This window comes from Mirounga angustirostris, unplaced genomic scaffold, assembly GCF_029215605.1.
Source record: "Mirounga angustirostris isolate CCGP_5_RB_7025 unplaced genomic scaffold, mMirAng1.0.hap1 SCAF_9, whole genome shotgun sequence".
NCBI lineage: Eukaryota > Metazoa > Chordata > Mammalia > Carnivora > Phocidae > Mirounga > Mirounga angustirostris.
In genome coordinates, this window is record NW_026991717.1 from 115,918,856 (window position 1) to 115,927,506 (window position 8,651).

Here is an 8,651-nt window from a genome sequence, read left to right on the forward strand (position 1 = left end):
TAGTTCTTGGCCTGGGATGGGGTTTGAGAACATCAAAAAGCAAGAACTGTATTCAGACCCAAGAACTACGATGAGTTTGAAGTATCAGCCAGAACTCCCACCAACCTCTTTGAGGTATCAAAACCACAGCAACTCAGACTGGAAGACAACAGCATATTTTAATATACACAGCTTGATAAAGGAAGCAGGAAATGTGGAGCCTACCCTGAATGAGGCTTACAATTTAATAGGAGAGGGAAGACAAATTCATATTACAAATTTAAAAAATATATAGACTCTCAGCATGTATAATTATTTATGTGTTAAGGCCCAGATGCAGAAACCAGCATAATTCCTAACTACCTGGCACACTTGAAAATGGCAGATCAGATCCGTCTTCACTTTGAGAAATTTTAACCTAGAACTTAAACACTTAAGTTGCATTTTATAATGATTGAACTGAAAAAAATAATGAATTAAAGACAGAATTTTTTTTAAGTAGGATACGCATGTTTTTTATAATCTAATGGAATGTCATTTTAAGTCTATCAGTGGTATGACTTTTGAGTAAACAGAATTGTTGTGAATCTACCTTTTATAATTCTAAGACATGTAAGAGTTATTATCTTAACTTTGGTTTTTACATAACAGATCAAGTTATTTTTTTGCCAATGGTAAGGCAGATTCTGTCAGTTTGCAAATGGCCTGATCCCTCTGCAGTGAGGCCAGATTTTCCAAATAGGACTTTAAAATGTACTGATCCCACCCCACAAAAAGACATATATTTTTTGTCAGAACACTCAAAAGCAAGGGTGTTTAGAGTGGACATGTTTAAAGGAGACTGGAATCTTGAACAATTCTGGAGAATGTTAAGTTTTACATTAATTTTGCAAAGAAGTAGTATATATGGTTAGAGGTGTGGGCCTTCAAATCCACTTGCCTAAGTTCACCACTTACCAGCTGGGTTATCTTGGTCAAGTTTACTTAGCAACTTGAATGTTTCAGTTTCTTCATCTGAAAAATGGCAATAATGATGGAACCTACTTCATATGGCTCTTTTTCAGGACACGTATCAAGTGTCTGGCACATAGCAAGCTCTCAATACATGTTGATTATCATTTTTTATTGAGATATTTAATTCTTTCCTGATGGCATAAGGAATGTAGGGGATCTGAACAAAAAGACACTACAAAAAGTAAAACTATCTATCAAGTTTAGTTTTTTAAACTCATGAATTCGAGAAGAATGAACAAAGAACAACTTTCTGGATTTTTTTTTTCTTTTTTGAGACAGAGAGAACGAGAGAGAGAGCACATGAGAGGGGGGAGGGTCAGAGGGAGAAGCAGGTTCCTTGCTGAGCAGGGAGCCCGATGCGGGACTCGATCCAGGGACTCCAGGATCATGACCTGAGCCGAAGGCAGTCGCTTAACCAACTGAGCCACCCAGGCGCCCCAAAGAACAACTTTCATGAGAACAAAATAATAAATCAGACTACTTCAGTTAGGAACCATATAACTACTTAAACCCAAAAAATGTCTTCTTGCTGACTGTGACATCAAGACGCTTTTAAAATCCCATCTCTAAAGCTCTACAGATATTCTATAGCTATAGATAGATATAGATTTAAATACATTCCATCCCTCCCCATCTCTTTCCCTTTTTTGGGCGGGGGCGGGGGGTATAGTTGCCCATCTCTTTCATCTTGATTCAGCTGGTTGGGTAGCTTAATTTGGAGGTTAGAGTGGGCCCAGAATAACCACTCTCCATCTCACCTGGGAAGTCTAGAGCTGTGCTATCCAACATGGGAGCTGGGAGTCACATGTAGCTACTAAGCATTTGAAATGTGGCTAGTTCAAATGGAGGTGGGCTGTAACTGTTAAGTACACACCAAATTTCATAGACTTAGTACCAAAAAAAGAATGTAAAATAGCTCATTAATAACTTTCATATTGATTACACATTAAAATGACAATATTTTGGACTTACTAGGTTAAGTAAAAAAATGTTATTAAAGCTCATTTCATCTGTTTCTTTTGAAATGTAGCTACTAGGAAATTTTAAATTATTCATGTGGCAGGTGTTGTATTTGTATTATACAGGATTGCTCCAGATAGTGTGTGTGACCAGGGGAGGGAGGATGAGGCCTTTCTCAATCATGTTAATCCATCTTGTGGACCCTTCTCAAATTCAGCCTTAATATCAGTTAGCAAAACTCCCTGGCCCAGTTCAGGTATGTGGCCAACACCACCATCCAAAGGATCACTGGGGGGTGTGACCACAGACCCAAGGACCCAAACCACTACGGGCACCCAAATCTGTTTTCTTTTAAAAAGTTTGAGGGCTGGGGCATCTGGGTGGCTCAGATGGTTAAGTGTCTGCCATCAGATCAGGTCGTGATCCCAGGGTCCTGGGATTGAGCCCCACATCCGGCTCCTGGCTCGGCGGGGAGCCTGCTTCTCCCTCTCCCTCTGCCTCTCCCCCTGTTCATGCTCTCTCTCTGTATCTCTGTGTCTCAAATGAATAAATAAAAAAAATCTTAAAAAAAAAAGGTTGAGGGCTGTTTCAGCAGACCCTGAGTCAAAGCTGTGAGGAGATGCCCGTGCAGAAGCAGGGAAGAATGGCATTTCTGTAGCAAGTGTTGGCCTTTGTGGCTGACTTTTTTTGAGGCACATCAAAATAAGAGAGAGGGCGGAAGGAGATGCAGAAATCACCAACAGCCAAAGAGTTCACTTGAAAGAGGAAGTGTGCCACAAAAGCCATCCAAAATAAATGCACTACCTAGCAGTCTCGGGGAGCTGAAGGAGTTTTATGTCCTATGGGTATTTAAAAAATAAGAACAAGCTCCCACCCTCAATCCCTCTATTCATCCACAGAACAATCAGTCATGGCCTTGGCAGCTGATTGGCCACACTGGTTCCCTGAGATCCAGAACCAGCTCTGGTATGTTCTAGACCCTAAGCCGCAAAGGGGACATCAAAACTATAATCTGGTTTTCTCTCCTCTTGGGGATGTGGATGGAGAGGGTCTTACTCCCCTCACGATATCTCAAAGCACAGAAGAAGAAAAAAAAAAAGTCAAGTTCTGGGTATCTGAGATGCTCCCAGGGCCAGACCTCTGAAACCGCTTATTTCAAGGTAAAGCCAAACAGAAACCAATGCTTGCTGCTTCCCACTAACTCAGTCCATTCATTCACTCATCCATTGGAGGCTCTCTTTGAGGGAGGCATTGTGCTAGGCACAGGTGGCGAAATAAAAATAAACCAGACAGGGAAAAAACCCGCAAAAAGCAATTCCCATCCATCTGGAGAGAGAATAAAGATAGTAGGCCCAACCCTACAAGCAAGCAGAGTAATTACTTGATGCGACTTAAAAGGGAAAAGCAGCCTGCCCAGCCAGGCTCTCCTTTTCCTGGAACAATGCCCATAATCCCAATGGAAGCATCCTTGGGTGTTTACGGAGTGCATTCACTCTTTTGGGTTTTCAAGGTTTCATGGTATTGAGATTTTCACAAATTGGTCTAAAACAGGGAAGAAGTGATATATGTCAAGGAACCTTCATGGAGGGAGCAAGGACCTCCAACATTGGGGGCAGGGAAAGGCTTCATGGAGACGGTCCCATTCAATTCAGGCCTTGGTTGGGTAGACATCAGAAATGAGCCAAGGAATGACAGGCCTTCCAGACCCAAACCATAATCCAAGAACAATTCATTCATCCAGCAAATATTTGTAGATTCCCTACTCTGTGCCACCATGCCTCCTTTATGCTGGGCCTTGGGATCCAGAGAGACCTAAGACAGTTCCCACCTTTAAAGGGGAGGGAGAGAGAAGCAGGCAGTGACAACACAGAGCCATGAAGCAGAGGAACAGGGGACACTGTGGGGTTGGATGAGGCACAACAACCAGACAGGAAGGTCAGGGTTGCCCTCCTAGAAGTGACTCCTGAGCTGAATCCCGAATACCCTGTAGGAGGAAAGATGTCCCCACGGAAGTGGCAGCACGTAGAAAAGCCCCCAGGGAAGTGAGAGAGAGCACCGTGATTTCGGGGATCCCTCTGGTAGGAAGGGAGTGGCAGAGATCTGAGCGAGCCCAAAGAAGCTGGAGAGACGAGGAGTGGGTGCCGACACTAAGAGAGGAAGAGTTTTATCTGGAAGGCAACCAGGCAACACTGAAAGATTTTTAAGCTGGGGGTGAAAATGAAGAGGTTGCCTTTTTAGAAAGCCCTTTCCATCAGCAGTGTGACCATGAATTGGAGAGAGGGCGAGCTGAAGGTCTGGGGCATCAGGGAGAAGATGAGGGGCAGAATTGGGGATTTCTAAGGAACTAGAACCTGCAGGCCATGGTGGCAGGCAGGCCACGGGCCTGCAGGAGATGGAAAGGCCCAGGATGCTGCCAGGTTTTGAGCTTCTGGGAATGGACATCAGTCAGCTCCACTTGCCTGGAGAAACATGAAGTCAAAGCCAAGGCCTGAAGGCTGGAGGCCAATGAAGCACTGAGACTTTCAGTTGTGGGAGAGGGGCTTGCCTCACTAGAATACCTTAGCCCCCATCCCTCCATCACCTATCACCCCCTGAAATTGGTATAAGTCTCTTCTCCCGGCAGGACAGTGACCTAGGCTGGGATTCTCTCTAGTCCCCATCCTCTGGCTCCTCCTTGCTGTATGGATTCCACCTTGTGTCAAGGGCCTCTTCCAAATCCTTTCCTACTAATCCCCACCCTTTCTTTCAGGGCATGCTCTGAATCGGCTTAAAGGACTCTCCCTCCTGGGTAGTTGCATCTTAATAGGGGATTCTAGGACACCCCAAAACCTTCACAAGGAGGGGAATCAAGACTTCATGAGACACGGTGTTCATATACACGCAGGCGCGCGCGCACACACACACACACGCAGGCATGCAGAAGCAATGGCTTGATTAGAATCTCAGGCACCAGGAAAGACAGCGAATGGGATATTTTTATACAGGAGCTTTCTCCACTCACATCACACAGAGTAATCACAGTCTACTCTGAGAACTGGCCCAGGTCCCTCTTCTCCCTCACTAATGCTAGACAACCACCAGTGGGCCTTGGTTCTTCTTCCTGGTAGAGCCACTGCTTATAGAGCTTCTGCTGTGTCTATTTGTCTAAGAGAACTAATTCCACTCTCTTATCCCCCCCCCACCTGCCAATCCATGTTTTCCGAGTCCCCCCTTGGCCCGTCTACATGGACACCAGATCTGAAATACTGGCACCAACCAGACAGGAAGGTCAGGGCTGCCTTCGTAGCTGCCTCGTTGCCTGGCAGCCCCTGCATCCTAAATCAAAGCAACTGGCAAGGTCCTCCTACAGAGAAGGACAGGATGGAACAAAGGAAACAAAAGAAAAAAGAACTCCACCATTACCACCATGGGGAGGGACTAGAACCATGTTTGGACCAAGACACGCATGAACCAATTTCTCTTAAGCCTGAGTCCACATATAAAGAAATAAATGTATTCCCTTAGCCATTTCCTGGGGAAAGAAATGTCTTTTCATCTGCAAAAGTGGCTGCCCCAAGGGCCCCAGAGAGGCCTTTCTGTGGGGTATGGCTTTAAGTATGGTGACACTTCCAAGGCATCTGTTTCTCTCACTCACACCATTTCTCTGACCTCAGGCTTCTCCTCTGCCATGAGAAGCTCATCCAGGAGAAGTCTGAAAGCCAAGCACAAGAGAACACATTAAGTCCGGTTGTTCTGCAGATATTTACGCCCCATAAAAATAGGTGTCCACAAGCAGGAGAGATGGACGGAAGCCATGGGACCTAAAATGTCCCACATTCTGGCAAAGAGTGGGACCCGGCCCTGCCGAATTGCAGCAGGTGCTTTCTGTTCTCTGACAGCTCTAGGCGGTGAACTCTGGTCTGCAGAGCTGCAAAAGGACAACTCCATGTTTATTCTACTCAAGAGGGCAGAGGGAGGTGGTAAGAAAATGTTCCAGAAGCCCACAGAGGGCCCAGTGCGTTTTCAATGCATCTAAGCCAACAGGGGCAGACACCCTGATGATCACTTCTGCAATGCAGCTTTGGATTCCAGGACAGAGGCTTGGCAGTCTAAAACCCCCCAAAAACTAACAGCAAAGAAACCGGGCATGGAAATGAGTGAGGGGTACTTATGGGAGATGAGACAGAATGGAAGCAACTGGTTCTGGTGAAGGAGAAAAGCACAAATCCAATGAAATGGGATTATTAAGGTCTAGGCAAGAAATGAAATTTATTTTGGTACCTGGATTCCCAAAGTTACCATATGTTCTTGTCCTCTGTTCTCACCAATCAACTTATTTTATCCCCATTCAACAGGCAAAAACTTGTATTGTTGCCATATTGTAACAGTTGGAACTCAGTGACGATTCTAAAAACCAGGGCTATTTTCTAGACATGAGTGGGCTCAATGATGATGACTCTGAAAGCCATCATGTTTCTAGAATGGCTTTTCATAAAGCTGATATTAAATACTTTTATCTATTTCGTAGCTTGAATGTAAACCTATGCAGATTAAATGGATCTCAAATTAGTCACTTGCTACTGTTGGCGTTCACAGAGTTTTATCCATAGCTATATTAAAATACTTGGTTCCTCAAAAAATTAAAAATAGTAATGCCATATGATCTAGTAATTCCATTACTGGATATTTACCCGAAGAAAATGAAAACACTAATTTGAAAAGATATGTGCACCCGTTTATTGCAGCATCATTTACAATAGCCAAGATATGGAAGTAACCCAAGTGTCCATCAAGAGATGAACAGATAAGGAAGATGTGGTGTACACACACACGCACACACACACACACACACAAAATGGAGTATTACTGAGCCATTAAAAAAGAACGAGCTCTTGCTATTTGTGACACATGGATGGACCTGGAGGGTATTATTCTAAGTGAAATAAGTCAGACAGAGAAAGACAAATACCATATGATTTCATTCATATGTGGAACCTATAAAACAAAACAAGTGAACAATCGGAAGTAGACTAATAACTCCAGAGAACACACTGGTGGTTCCCAGAGGGGCAGGGGCTGGGGAGATGAGTAAAACAGATAAAAGGGGGAGAAATACTTGTATTTTCATGTGTCCCATTTGCTGGCTCCCTGTCCCACGAGATGTGGAGGGCAGGTGTGGCACCTTTAAATCTCCTGAGCCTGGCCCAAGGCCTGGTAGATGGTTAATAATTGGTAGTGGAAAGAATAAATAAAAACATAATGTCATAGGGACATAAATCCCACCCTATTTAAAAACAAAAAACAAAAAAACTCTACTTCACACCCACCAGGATGGCTAGAATCAGAAAGTCAAAGAACAGCAAGTGTTGACAAGGATGGAGAGAAGTCAGAACCCTCACCCAACGCTGGTGGGATTGTAAAATCATCCAGCTGCTTTGGAAAATAATCTGGCAGGTCTGCAAACAATGAAGCATAAGTTACCCTATGATCCAGCGATTCCACTCCCAGGTGTATATCCAAGAGAAGGGAAAACATGTCTACACAGAAATGCATACACGAATGTTCCTAATCGCCAAAAGGTGGAAACACCTCAATGCCTCTCAACAGATAAATGGATAAATGAAAGGTGGTGCGTCATCCAATAGAATATTAGCCAGCTATAAAAAAGGAATGAAGCACTGATCCATGCCACAATGTGGATGAACCTTGAAAACATTATGCTAAGTGAAAGAAGCCAGATACGAAAGGCTACATACTATATGATTCTATGCCTGTGAAAGTCCAGAGTAGGGAAATCCATAGTGACAGAAAGTAGATTAGTGGTTACCAGTGGTTACTGGACGTGGGGGTAGGTATAGGGGAAAGGAGGGTGCCAGCTAAAGGACACAGGATTTCTTCTGCAGGTGATGAAAATATTCCAAAACCAACTGTGGCAATAGCTGTACGTAGCTGTGAGTATCCTAAAACCCATTCAATCATACACTTTAAATAGATGAATTGTATGGTATATAAATTATATCTCAATAAAGCTGTGTTTTTAAAAATCTCTACTCATAATAAATGCCAAACACTCGCTAACCTAGACATTTCCGTGGTCATTTTCTTCTTTAGAACCACATTAGACATGTAGAAAACGTAAACTATTGGAGGGAATTCAATTTCCAACCTGGTGATTCTATATTCATGTTAGCCTTGTTTCATACTAAGTAACACAGAAATTCCTTGCCCTGAAAAACTCGAAATATTGAAGCTGTAACTATGACCCAACAAATGAGCTCATTGACAGAGATCCTGAAAGCCTTTGGGTTTCTAAGAAGTCTTCCTAGAAAGTCAAATACAAATATTTTAATCTTGCATATTAGCCACTCTGGCGTGACTCCTAAGGTGAAATCTTCATCATAGAAGGGCCGAACCAAGAACCCATTTTACCTAAGGACCAAAGCGACTCCTATCTCAAGTTTGGCTTCTTTTTAATTCTGAAATATAATGGGAGTAGGAGAGGCAATTTCATCCAATTGAGATTCATTTCCATTTTTATATTGTCTTTCGCTAGTTTTTATCATGCATTGTGAATTTTGGTTCAACTCTCACCTGGTAAAAACCAAGGAGCGTGACCAGGAATGATACAAGTGGATGACAGTACTAAACAGTGTGAAAGTCTGATTAAGGAGGGCAGTGCAGAACAAAATGAATCAGAAAATCTTAGAACTAGATCCTGA